General features: G+C 31.5%; 1 long non-coding RNA gene across 1 annotated transcript; it reads right to left on the reverse strand.

Annotated features, from left to right (window-relative positions):
- Window positions 1-1,246: 1,246 nt before the first annotated feature.
- LOC128295270 (uncharacterized) lies at window positions 1,247-1,589 on the reverse strand. The gene is made up of 2 exons (XR_008285617.1): window positions 1,538-1,589; window positions 1,247-1,424 (listed from the first exon to the last, which is right to left on the reverse strand). It is a non-coding gene; the product is annotated as an uncharacterized LOC128295270 (long non-coding RNA).
- Window positions 1,590-13,949: the final 12,360 nt, after the last annotated feature.

A 13,949-nucleotide genomic window follows, 5' to 3' on the forward strand; every position in this document is an offset into this window, starting at 1 on the left:
AAAGGCACTGTTAAAATTTCATCTTCCTTGGTTTTACATGATGTTTTACATGTGCCAAATCTAGCTTGTAATTTCATATCGGTCAGTAAATTATCCCAATCCTCAAATTGTCATGTTATATTTGACTCCTCTATGTGTAAGTTTCAGGACATGGTCTCGGGGAGGATGATTGGCAATGCTAAAGAATTTGGTGGAATTTACTTTCTTGAAGACAACCATCTAAGTCAACCAACAACTACTTTATGTTTAAATTCTGTTTCTGATTTTGATAAGGTTATGATTTGGCATTATAGGCTTGGACATCCTAATTTTTATTATTTAAGATATTTGTTACCTAATCTATTTAAAAATAAAAGTCCTTCTTCATATCATTGTGAATTTTGTGAATTGGCTAAACATCATCGGTCATTCTTTCCACCTCAAAAATATAAAGCCTCCAAACCTTTTTCGTTAATTCATAGTGATGTTTGGGGCCTTCAAGAGTCTCGACTTTTTCAGGAAAACGTTGGTTTGTCACATTTATTGATGATCATACTCGACTTTGTTGGGTGTTTTATTAAAAGATAAGTCCGAAGTTAAAAATGTGTTTCAGTCTTTTTATGCTATGGTGAAAACACAATTTGGTGTGAAAATAGAAGTATTTCGAACTGACAATGGTGGGGAATTTTTAGCGACCAATTAGGTATTTTCTTAACCAAACATGGAATAGTCCACCAAAGTTCTTGTACAAATACACCACAACAAAATGGGATTGCGAGAAAGAAAAACCGACATCTTTTGGAAGTAACTAGAGCCTTGATGTTCACTAGTCAAGTACCACGTTATCTTTGGGGCGAAGCCTTGTTAATGACTACATATCTTATTAATAGAATGCCCAAGAAAATTCTAAATTATAGAACTCCTTTTAGTCTCTTTAAAGATAACTTTCCTAACTTTAAATTGATTACAGATTTATCCCTCCGAGTTTTTGGGTGTAGTGTTTTTGTTCATCTTCACAACCAAGGTAAACTAGATCCTAGAGCAAAAAAATGTGTCTTTGTTGGTTATGCTTCTAATAAAAAGGGTTACAAATGTTATGATCCAATTGATAGGAAGATTATAGTTACCATGGATGTCACATTTGTTGAAACAAAATCTTATTTTCATTCTAATCTTCGGGAGGAATTATACTAAAGAAGATTCTATAATTGATCAAGAAGAGACTAGGAATATACAACATAGGGATTCTAATAATGGGGAAGGCGAATTTATAATTAACACAAAAATTAATGATGTTAATGTTAATGAAAAGGAGGATGAAGGTGTAGAGTCTGATCATGAAAATAAAGAACAAACAAAGGAGTTAATTGTTTACTCAAGAAGAAATCGAAATCAAGAAAGTGGAATCCACCAGATTCATCACCAAGAATCCGACCCGCAAGATCCTGTCAAAAGCCCAGGTAAAGCTCATAATCTAGCCAATGAATTTTCTGATTTAGATATTCCAATTGCCAAAAGAAAATGTGTTAAAAATATTGTCAAATATCCCATGTCTAACTTTGTATCCTATAAAGCCTTATCTTCGACATTCTCAACCTTTGTTTCGTGTCTCGATCTCGTCCAAATACCAAAAATGTGAAAGATGCTTTACGGGTTCTGAGTGGAAGGAGGCTATTTTAGAGGAGATGCGTGCTCTTGAAAAAACAGTACATGGGAAACAATGGAATTACAGAGGGAAAAAAAGCAATAAATCGTAAATGGGTGTTCACAACCAAATTCAAACTAGATGGATCTTTAGATAGATACAAAGCCCGGTTGGTAGCAAAAGGGTACACTCAAACATACAGGATAGATTATCTTGAAACATTTGCTCCAGTGGCCAAATTAAATTCCGTCAGAGTTCTTTTATCAATTGCTGTTAATCTTGATTGGTCTTTACGACAATTAGATGTGAAGAATGCTTTCCTAAATGGAAAACTTGAAGAAGAAGTTTACATGGATCCTCCTCTAGGTTTTGAAGAAAAATTTGGAACTCGAGTATGTAAACTCAAGAAATCTTTATACGGTCTGAAGCAGTCTCCTCGAGCTTGGTTTGAACGATTCACTCAAGTTGTTAAAAAACAAGGTTACTCACAAGGGCAAGCTAATCACACAATGTTCTATCGACATTCACACAAAGGTAGAATAGTTGTTATTATAGTTTATGTCGATGATATCATTCTTACAGGAGATGATGTGGATGAAATAAGACGTCTCAAGGAGCATCTAGCATTGGAGTTTGAGATCAAAGACTTGGGTCCTTTGAAATACTTTCTTGGAATAGAAGTTGCTTGATCAAAGAAGGGTCTTGTGGTCTCTCAGAAAAAATATGTGATTAATCTTTTAAAAGAGGCTGGGATGAGTGGTTGCCGCCCAGCTGACACACCAATTGATCCAAATGTAAAATTTGAAAATAAAGAAGGTCGATTAGTTGATAAAGGCGTACAAAGATTAGTTGGTAAGTTAATTTACTTATCACATACAAGGCCGGACATAGCTTTTGCGATAAGCTTAGTGAGTCAATTTATGCACTCCCCAATGGAGGAACATGAAGAAGCGGTGTTTGAATTCTAAGATACTTGAAGAGTTCACGGAAAGGGCTTATTCTTCAAGAAATCCGAACAAAAAGGAATTGAAGCTTATCTGATGCAGATTAGGCGCTCAATAATGCATGTAAGATCTACATCGGGATACTGTACATTTTTGGGAAACCTTGTGACTTGGCGAAGCAAAAACAAACTGTTGTAGCAAGAAGTAGTCAGAGTCGAGTTTAGATCAATGGCTCAAGGAATTTGTGAAACGGTTTGGTTAAAAAGAATTATGGAAGAGCCGAGGAAACCAATAACTTCACCAATGAAGTTGTCTTGTGATAGCAAAGTCGCTATTAGCATTGCTCACAACCCATCCAACATGATGAGAACTAAACATGTTGAGATTGATAGACACTTTATCAAGAAAAAGATTGGAGAAGGCCAAGTGTGCATGCCGTTTGTTCCTTCAAAACAACAGATTGCTGACATACTCACCAAAGGACTCTCTAAGACAAGCTTTGATTTTCTTGTAAGCAAGTTGGGCATGATTGATATATATGCACCAACTTGAGGGAGGGTGTTGAAATATGTATATATTTTAAATTTATTTAGGTAGATAAATCTTATTTGGATAGATAAGTTTTATTCATATTCTAGAAATATTTTTATCTTTTAGTAGTTTACTAGAATAAGGGAACTATTTTCTTTTTATGTTTTAGTAGTTTATTAGAATAAGGGAACTATTTTCCCAATTAGGATTAGGACTTTTTTTTTTCTCTATTTAAGTTCAATTCTTTAGTTAATAAGAGAAGTACAATTTTATTCAAAGCTCTCTTGAAATCTTTCACTTATAGTTGTGAATTGTGAGATATAATAAATTTAGTGAGACAAGGTCAGAATGATTTCAGGTTCCCCTATTCTGGCTTTGGAAAATCATAAAAAAATTGAGAAAAATAATTAAGAGCTTAAATTTATATGTTTAAAATCCTTAATGAATCTATTTTCAAGAGAAATAAGCGGGAACATCATCTGAATCTCGTACTATGAGATAATTAATTCTTAGTGAAGAAGGGTCGAAACTGTCAAATAGCAGAATAGAGGTAAATTTAAAGAATAAACTATACTTATTGCCTAAACCAAAAATTCTGAAAATTTTATGGCAAGAAGATATATGAGTATAGTTTCAGGGAAAATTATAATTAATTCTTAGTGAAGAAGGGTCGAAACTGTCAGATAGCAGAATAGAGGTAACTTTAAAGAATAAACTATACTTATTGCCTAAACCAAAAATTCTGAAAATTTTATGGTAAGAAGATATATGAGTATAGTTTCAGGGAAAATTAGCAGATCTTAATTTGAAGTTTTATAGCTCTATATATAAATAATTTAGTGACTATGACACGGATGGATAACTTTGAATATACATATAAGTCAATAGTGAAATTATTGATAATGTTACTTATAAGCATGATATATACATTAAGGATGTGGAATGGAGAGGAGGAGGAGGAGGAGGAAAATATATATATGAATATTCAACTAGCATGGCTAATTTGCATGTTTTAGGCTTAGGGACTAAATTGAATAAAAGTAAAACTTTAGGGGGTAATTTTATAAAAATGTCAAAAATGACCAAATTGAAGGGAATGAATTGTTTTATTATCTAAATTAATAAATTGAATGAAATTATCAATTTAAGATCGGGTGAAAATTGGGAAAATGTTAAATTACCAAAATGCCCCTAAATTTTGGAATTTCTGCAATTTAGTCAGGTAGGTTCGTATAACTTGAATGAGCATGTCAATATGACAATTTAAATATTGTATCATATTTTATATGATGTTTGAATTGAATATATGAAAAGGATGTTACATGAAACATGAAAATGAATACTGAATAATATAAATTAATTGAAATTATTCTAAAAATCTCGGTAATGCCTCGTATCCTATCCCGGTCTCGGGTATGGGTATGGGGTGTTACACGGTCATGTGCTCCCATTTCGAATGTCCACACGGCCTGTGACACGGGCGTGTCTGTTGGCCGTGTTAGACACACAGTCAGCCTACACGGGCGTGTGTCCCCTGTTTTAAGAAAAATTTTCAAGGTTTCATGAAAGTTTTTAAGTTATCGGTTTAGTCTCGAACCACTACCAAAGCATGTTTAGGGCCTCGTAGGCTCGTTATAGGGACATTGTGCTTGAGCTTGAATAATGTTTGCATAAAATGTAAAATTATATGTGAATTGAATGTTTAAATGTTTTATAAGTCCGATAATGCTCCGTAACCCTATTACGACGTTGAATACGGGTGAGGGGTGTTACATGCCTTCTACATTAAGAACACCTTTTTCAAGAATCCTTCTCTTTTTGCTATCACCAAAGGTCACCTTACCTTCACGTAGGGCTGTAAATTAACAGAGAGTTTGATAAATAGTTAATGAATAGTCTAGTTTCTATTCATTTATGTTCGTTTATCAAGCTAAATAAATGAACATGAATAAGATTTTAAGGCTCATTTATTAAACAAACTGAACATGAATAAAGATTGTTAAGTTCATTTATGGTGAACAAGCTCATTTATATTCATTTAAAGTTTGTTTAAAACTCGTTTATTATTTGATTATTATATATTAATAAAATTATTATTGTTTGTGTGTTTATTTTATTTATTTATAATATAATTATTAATACTTATATTTGATTATTTTATATCTAAAAATAAGATATTTATTTATTGTTTGTTTATTATTTGTGAAAATTTTTGTGAACATGTTCACGGACATGTTCGTTTAATGTTCACCAACACATTCATTTAACTTAAACGAACGAACATGAATATACATAATTTAAAATAAACAAACACAAACACAATTTTAAACTTCTTAATGAACACGAATCGAATACGAACAAACTTAAAAATAAACAAATGATTATGAATAAACATTTTTTTTGTTCAAACTCTGTTAATTTACAACCCCACCTTTGTGGTTCTCTTGGAATTTTTTAGGGAAGCTACCATCTTTGGTCATGTACCTGGGACACCCACTATCAGAGTACCAAATATGATTAGTGGTAGCCTTTAAAGATTAATGTGTAACAATGAGACAGTTTTGGTCCTTTTTTTCTCCATACAAGCTTCTGTTTTTGCCATCTATCAAATGAAACTCGAGTTGCAATGTGAGATGTAAATGGATGTTTTCTTCTTAGATCCTTTCAAAGCTTGTAGCATCTTGGCCTAATATGACTTAAGGCACCATAGTAATGTTACATGATGATAATGCGCTTAATTGACATATTTTTGGTGGTTAATTCTAATTAATTTGGGATATTGTTGCTACTACTTTTGGGACTTTATCAATTACTTCTTATGTAGGCGCAACACATGTCCAAAGTGTTAGAATACAAGTTGAAATGTGAATTACTTGTAAGATTTGGCATGGGAAAGAAATTAAAGAGCACGATTTTTAGGATATTTTTATTTTTATTTAACTTTATTTGTAAAAATAATATATTTTGGAGTTCAATTAAGATTAGGTTTTATCATTCATTATTTATCTTTATTTTATTTGGTTAGATAAATGCTGAATTTTATCTTTACGAAGTTAATTAGGAGTAGAATACTTGGTTTTAATTTAGTTTTAAAAAGCTAAAGATAGGAACGTCACTTTTGATTTTAAATTTTCTTTTATTATTTTTCTTTGTTTTCGCACAGGACTGGTGGAATTCACCACTGCCATTTTGTTCTCTTAACTCCTCTATTTTTTTAATTAAATTCTATTTTATTTTATTTGATTGATTTTTATTATGAGTAACTAAATTTCAATTTTGGTTTTATTCTAATAATTAATCTAAGTTAGAATTGTGAGGCTTGAAAATGTACCAACACTCTTCATTTCCGTATTTGTTAATTCTCCAATTTAGGAGATAGATTTGGTCATCTCATAATGTCGTTTTAACATCAAATTGAGAAGGGTGCCCCTTGATTTCGTGTTGGATAGCAAACTATTGATGATTCGATATGATTTGTAATTGTTGTATTTGTCCCACCGAATAACAAATTGACGTGACTAATTAAGCGAGTGGTTGGATACATCAAGGGAGTTAACAATCAAGTTTAAACGACCCGCTTAGTTGAGGCCATTGATTTGAGCTAGGTTTTTCTAGCTCATAAGGTTGTGGAGGAATTAAATCGTGGAAGTTGCTTTCAAGGTTATTCACTTGGTAAGGGTTATTGTTAGGTTGTTCTTGTAAGAAATTTACATATGGAAAGGTTGGTGGTCTGAGGCTATTCCTCAATTACTATAACCGACTTATTGATTGGGGAAAAAATCCATTGTTCGAGATCAATTTGAAGTCGGAGTTAAAATCACACCTGAAGCTAGAGTTTCCTTCTTATTGGTTTATTCAATTTTAATCACAATTTTCTTATTTCTATTGCATTATTATTTATTTTCAATTATTTAGTTATATTCATATTAAATCCACCATTTATGTTTTATGCAAGTTTGAATAATTTTTGGGCACAAAAACTGCATAGGAAACGCCCTAGATATAATGAGTTACAAATTTAGATAGATCAGTCCATATAGGATCAACCTTACTCCCTATACTCCTAATTTATATTTTGCTTAGGCGTAGGAATTTATTTTAGTGGATTCAATACCCATTACATATCCTTGTGTTCAAACTTGTTAGGTTTCTTAGTTTAAATAATCTCATAATTCGTTGAACATAGAACTTGGTCAGCAACACCCTTAATGTAACACCCTAACTCGTAGCCTTCGTCAGATTAGGGTTACGAAGCATTACCATACAAACGAAAACATTTGAACTTAACATCATTCAATAATGTACTCACACTGTAAACCAATCATATACATACATATCGTCCCTAAATCGAGCCTTTAAGGCCCTAAAAATAACTTAGAAGCAATTCGAGACTAATTTGAAACAATGTGGTAAGATTAGGAAAAAGTGATAAAAATTTGGAAACAGGGGTCACATGGCTGTGTGCCTCACACGGCTGAGAGACATGCCCGTGACTCAGGCCGTGTAACCTTCGAAATAGGGAAACACGACCGTGTCCCAGCACGTGTCCTTACCCGTGTCCTCACCTTTAAAATGTCATTTTAAAACCCTAATTCCACTTACCAATATGCCATCATAATATATCAAGACATCATCCATCAAAACATGTCCATAATGTACCAATTCATACATGATAACCTATTCATTTACTTACCCAAAACATGCCAATAATGCCCCTTTTCATGCAAATCAACCTAAACCAAATAGACTACAAAAACATACCATCAATGACCAATTCAAACCATTCATACATACCATAAAAGGAGCCTTAAATACATGTACATGAAAGTGACCAAAATGACTTACTTAAACAAGCATGATAAGTCCAACAACCATTCATAAACATCAAGGCACAATCATACCAAATTACCATTTACATTTCCATCAAAACATCATTTTAAACTATCTTATACATGTCATTATAAACCATTCACCAAAATGCTCAAAAACTACAGAAAAGACTTCTGGATAGTGTGATAGATCTCCAACGAGCTTCCAACCAAATTGAGCTTCCGATGATCTATAAAATAATGGAAAGAAACTAAGTAAACAACATTGCTTAGTAAGTTCGTATAAACTAAAACTAAACTTAACATGTCATTATAACAACTCAAAGATTAAACATAAATCATCATCAATGCCATATGCTTAGCAATAGCCTATACAACATCACCATATCACAAATTAGTGTTCTTGATCATAAAACAAATAAAATCAACCATAAAGTATATGAATTTCATAAGTAAATGCATCATTTAACTCAATATTCATTTCCACAAACCATGAATCAATCACTTTGCATACTTACCAATTAGTTCCCTTTTCTTGCCCGTTGAACCATTTAAAACTACATCGGATACCCGAGAAGCTCACACTAAGTGTGCCTTTACGTATAACCATTCCTTTACATCATTGCTCACACGAGCTGTAGGTCAAAATGTAAGCAACACGATGCTGCTCAGACGAGCTGTGGATTATCCGCAACAAATGTAGGACCTCACCATTGGTAGGACATTCAAGACCAGCACCCGAAACATGAAATCCTTAATGACATGTCATTTGTATCTTATAAATTCCTAAGGTTCAACAGGGACTCGATATTCGTCAATTCATCATAGCATTGATAATGTTATAATTCAATACATTTACATTATAAATAGCATAATAATATTCAATTTGAATAGCAAAAACATGATAAACATTCATACGAACTTACCTCGACGACTAAAGCATAGAAACGAAGTCGAGCTAATCTGAGGCTTTTGTTTTTCCACGATTTAGGTCTATACATGGTTTATCTTGATCTAAATAGATAATTATATTCAATTAAGTACTTAAATTAACCTTAAACATTCAATTCAATCCATAATTCACATTTATGCTTAATTATCATTTTGCCCCTAATATTTTAACTTTTCACAATTTAGTCCTTAAGCTTATAACTTAAAATATAACCATTTTAATCAAATTCCATATTAACCAAACATGCAAGGGACTTGAAAGTACTCATATTTATCATATTTTCACAATAGAACCCTATAATTTATATCTTTAACAATTTAGCCTCTAAATGCCATTTTCATAAAAAATTACTTTACAAAACTTGTTTACTTATCAACAAGGATTCATAATATATCATTTAACATCAAAACCATTCAAGAATCATTCATGGCATAACCCTTAACCTTTAATATTTTTACAAATTAACCCCCAAGCTATCTAGGTTAAGTTAAACCGACCTCAAAAACATAAAAATAATTAAAAATGGGACAAATTTGTATACCATACACCCAATGTTAGCTTGACCAAATATCCCCCTTTCTCTAATGGTGTTTTTAGGTTTTCAATTTAGCAAAAGATGAAGATGACAATGTTTTGTTCATATTTTATTATTTAGTTTTCTTTTTAATTACCAAATGGCTAAATTAACCTTTTAAAACCATTAAAATTTCAATAAAACCATGCCATGTACATCCAATAACTCATTAAATGGTCTAATTACCATTTAAGTCCTTTAATTTAAGATTTCATAGCTATTTGGCTCATTTAGCTATTAGAACTCAACTTTTACCTTTTTTTTACGATTTAGTCCTTTTTACTTAATTAACTCCTTAAACATCAAAATTTCTTAACAAAATTTTAATACGACCTAAATAAAATCCTGTAAACATTAAAATAATAAAAAAATAATAATTTACTTGTCAAATTTATGTTCCCAAAACCACTGTTCTGATATCATAGAAAACATACTGCTACACTAAACTTTGACAATCATAGTAAGTTGCATAGTTTTATCTCTTTTGTCAACGTGCCCAATTCCTCTTTTACTAAGGTCTCTTCTATTGACTACAAGAATATGATTAAGCTTATCACTACTAAACCCTAACTTCTTCAACATAAAATTATGAATAGACAATTCTTGTAGAGTTGTTTCCAATTTAGCAAACTTAACATTCAAGAGAGAGTCATTTGCTTTGATCTAGTTCGCAAGATCATGATTCTTTTATTTCAACTTGAAGTTTTCATAAATGAGTCTCTCATTTTTCTTGGAAACCTGATCCTACTTATCTAGCATATCTTTACAGGTCTCCATGAAATCACCAGTAGGCTCAATATTGCTATCACTCGCGATGGCAGAGTCAACTGCAATTGCAACTATAACTTAGAAAGTGAATGCCACATAATTTTCAATATTCTCCTCCTCGTTCTCATCACCATCATCATAATCAATTCCACTTGAGGAGTTATCGATACTCCATGTTACTCAAAGTGGCTTTTTTCTTCTTTTTCAAAGTACTGGCACTTTCAGCTAGGATATGACCAAAACCTTGGTACTCATGACACTTTATCCCTTTCCTTTTCTCTTTGGGTGCATTTTCGTTGATCACTACTCCCTTGCCCTTATTCTTATTAAAGTTAAAATTGGCATCAAAGTTCCTACTCTTCTTAGTCAAATTCTTAAAAGCCCTATTAAAATTTTAGGTAAAATGTGCCAAATATTCTTGCAGATATAAGGGTAGTTTCACCTTCAATTACAACTAGGATTGCAACTTGCAATGAAATGTTTTTTTTTTTTCTACTTTGTCATTACTTTTCTTGGTTTTTCAAGGTTCATTTTAAAGGTTTCCAATGAGCCAATGAGTTCACCAACCCTTACATTACTTTTCTTGGTTTTTCAAGGTTCATTTTAAAGGTTTCCAATAAGCCATTGAGTTCACCAACCCTCACATTATTAATGTACTTTGCCTCCTCGATAGTAGTCACCTTAATCAAAATTTTTTAGGTAAAGATCTAAGCACCTTTTTAGCTAGCTTAACATTGGAGTACTCTTCACCAAGAGCAAATGTTTGGTTTGTGATATCATATAACTTTGCATAGAACTTAGGTAGGGTCTCATTGTCTTGCACCCTCAAGGTCTTAAATCTTATTGTTAGCATATAAAACTTAGACTGCTTGACAATATTGGTTCCTTCATGAACAATATCAAGAATGGTATGAGCTTCTTTAGCAACAGTAAAATTTGAAATACGAATGAACTCTTAGGGACCTACTCCATTGAAAATCACATTAATGGTCTTGAAGTTTGCATTGGCCAGTTTATCTTCACCACTAGTCCAAGTAACTTCTGGTTTCAAAGTCTTTATACCATCAACATCAATTGTTAGAAGCTCCCAACCTATTAAGATCAAACACCAAAATTTCTCATCTATGGACTTGATGAATGTTCTCTTCCTCGCCTTCTAATGGGCATAAACAGTGCCATATAGCATAGGGAGACTTGAAATTGATGTACCTTCCATCTCTATAGCAAAACAATGATAGTCACGTAGTGCGTCAAGTGTCCCACTCTAATGCCAATTGAGAATTAATTGATTTTGCTTTCCAAATGCATATTCAATTGCAACTTTACCTATTAACTAGCAATATAAAAATAGAGATGGACTCACAAGTTTTGTTACGCAATTTGAAAACTTCCTACGTCTACAAGGCCTTCCCCAAAAAGTAATCCACTATAAATTTCCTTGTACAAGACATGATTTAAGTTCAACTCACTCACCAAGTTGCAACATCATTCCTATACAATATAGATCACTCTCTCCTACTATGACTTTTTCCTTTGAAAGCTTAGTTGCAATCTAAACAACACACAATTTGCTCACAACAAGTTTGCACTAAAAACAAGTTCCTTACTAGAATAGATAAGCGCTCTCTCAATCACACATATAAAAAAATAACAAACCTTCTCTTAAATAAGCTTGTAATGGCTTGAAAATTATAATAAATGTGAATCTCTAACTTTTTAAATTTAGCTTGTTAAATTTTTCAATATGGAAACCAAATATCTTTAAATGCATAATCTTGGTCACATTGAAAAAATTCAAAATATCCTTGCTTAACTTGATTTTCTTCATATCTTATCTTTAATAATATGTTGCTAAAATTCCTCAAGGATGTCCTTTTAAAGAGTTCAACAAATTTAGTCAAAAGATGCAAACTAAAAATGGCAAGTTACATTGGCCTACTAGATGTAAGTTCAAGTTACAATTAGAGTTTGTGTCTTGCCCATGTAATTGACACCAAAACTTTCATTTATAAATAGAGCCACACTTTTAATAATTTTCTCAAGCTTTAAAGAGTTTCTTCCATTGAAGAAACATCATGAGAGAGAACTTATAGTCAAATGTGTTATATATAAAATATATATTAAGAAAGAAAGAGAATAATTAAAAAGTATGAAAAGTAGTCAAAATACTAAACTAATCTTGACATACATAGGAATTAAAGTCCTAAGTTATACTTGTCAGTCAAATTTCTCTTTCCTTCTCTCATTCTTGATCCCAAAAGGTCATTTATGAAATTTTACCTTAACATTTATAGATGTCGAGGCCCCTCCTCCAAACTAGAAAAGACGTGTTTTGGTAAATAATTTTTTGTGATACATATTTTGAAAAAAAAGCTCACTATTTTTAGGTACAAAAGCCAATGAGCTCTTATCCTACTATTTTTACCCATAAAATCCATTGATTTTAACATTAAAATAAAATTATTTTGAATTTCAAGCTTTTATCTTAATTACATGTTGACGAAATAGAAATTATATACAATTTTAACATCACTTAAAATTTAAAAGAATAATCGAAATTTTCAAAATAGTGATTAAGTAGGTTATATATATAAGCACTTTCAAGAAATTTTAAAATAATATTTTGCTTTACTTTAAAAAATATTATATAACTTTTATTTAATACACTATTTTCATCAAGTTCACATCAGCATTAATGCTAATTAGTTTAAAAGTTCAAAATATTTTTATCTTAATATTAAAATCAAGGGTTTTCATAGGTTAAAAATGATAGGTTAGGAGCTTATTAAAGCTACAAAAATAATATAAGGGCTTGTTTAAATACGGTATAATAGTTTAAGGTCTATTTTAGCATATTAGCCTTTATAAAACACTCATTTTATATAGGAATAGGCTAACATAGTAAAAAAAAGGCCTTAAATTAGTTTTTTTACTCATAAAAGCCCTTGATTTTATACTAAAAAGTAAAATTATTTTAAATTTTAGGCTCTTAATGTTTTGATGATGCAATAGAAATTTTATACACTTTTAACATAAATATTAAAATTAAAAAAATAATCAAAATTTTCAAAAAAGTGATTAGGCGTGGTATATATGTAAGCACTTTGAAGAAATTTTAAAATATTATTTTATTTTGCTGATCGAGTCTTAACTCAACTAGCATGAACATTATTGTTAATTTAAAAAGATGTGATTTTAAATGCATTGAAATGCATTATTTTTTTATTTATGGGTTTAGAGGAAATAAAAAAAATTATAATTTTTTATTTTTTATTTCCTCAATCAAAGAAGCAATATATTAATAGAAAGGCAAGTTGAAAGAGAAAGATAGCAAAAAGACACAAAAGGGCAGCTCCAGAGATACAGCAAAGCAAACCAGACAGAAATAAAGTAAAATGAGTTAAATCCAAGCCACAAAGAAATGCGCAGCTGCGACACCTTTTTTATCAAAGAAATCTGCAGTCGAATTAGCTTCCCTGAAGATATGGACAAATTCAACTCGTTCGATGTGGTTAACTAAGAGATCCAATTCATTGAAAAATCTCCAGAGTTTCCATGGTCTGTCATCTTTCTTGTTAACCCATGAAATAGCAGACATTGAATCCGATTACACCAGAAGATCGAAGCTTCCACACCAAGGGCAGTCAACAAATAATTACATATAGTTCAGCTATGATGGAATCCATGCTGCCCATAGGGCCGTAAAATAAGCCCTTCAGATTACCGA

The sequence above is a fragment of the Gossypium arboreum genome, chromosome 7, assembly GCF_025698485.1.
Source record: "Gossypium arboreum isolate Shixiya-1 chromosome 7, ASM2569848v2, whole genome shotgun sequence".
Classification (NCBI taxonomy): domain Eukaryota; kingdom Viridiplantae; phylum Streptophyta; class Magnoliopsida; order Malvales; family Malvaceae; genus Gossypium; species Gossypium arboreum.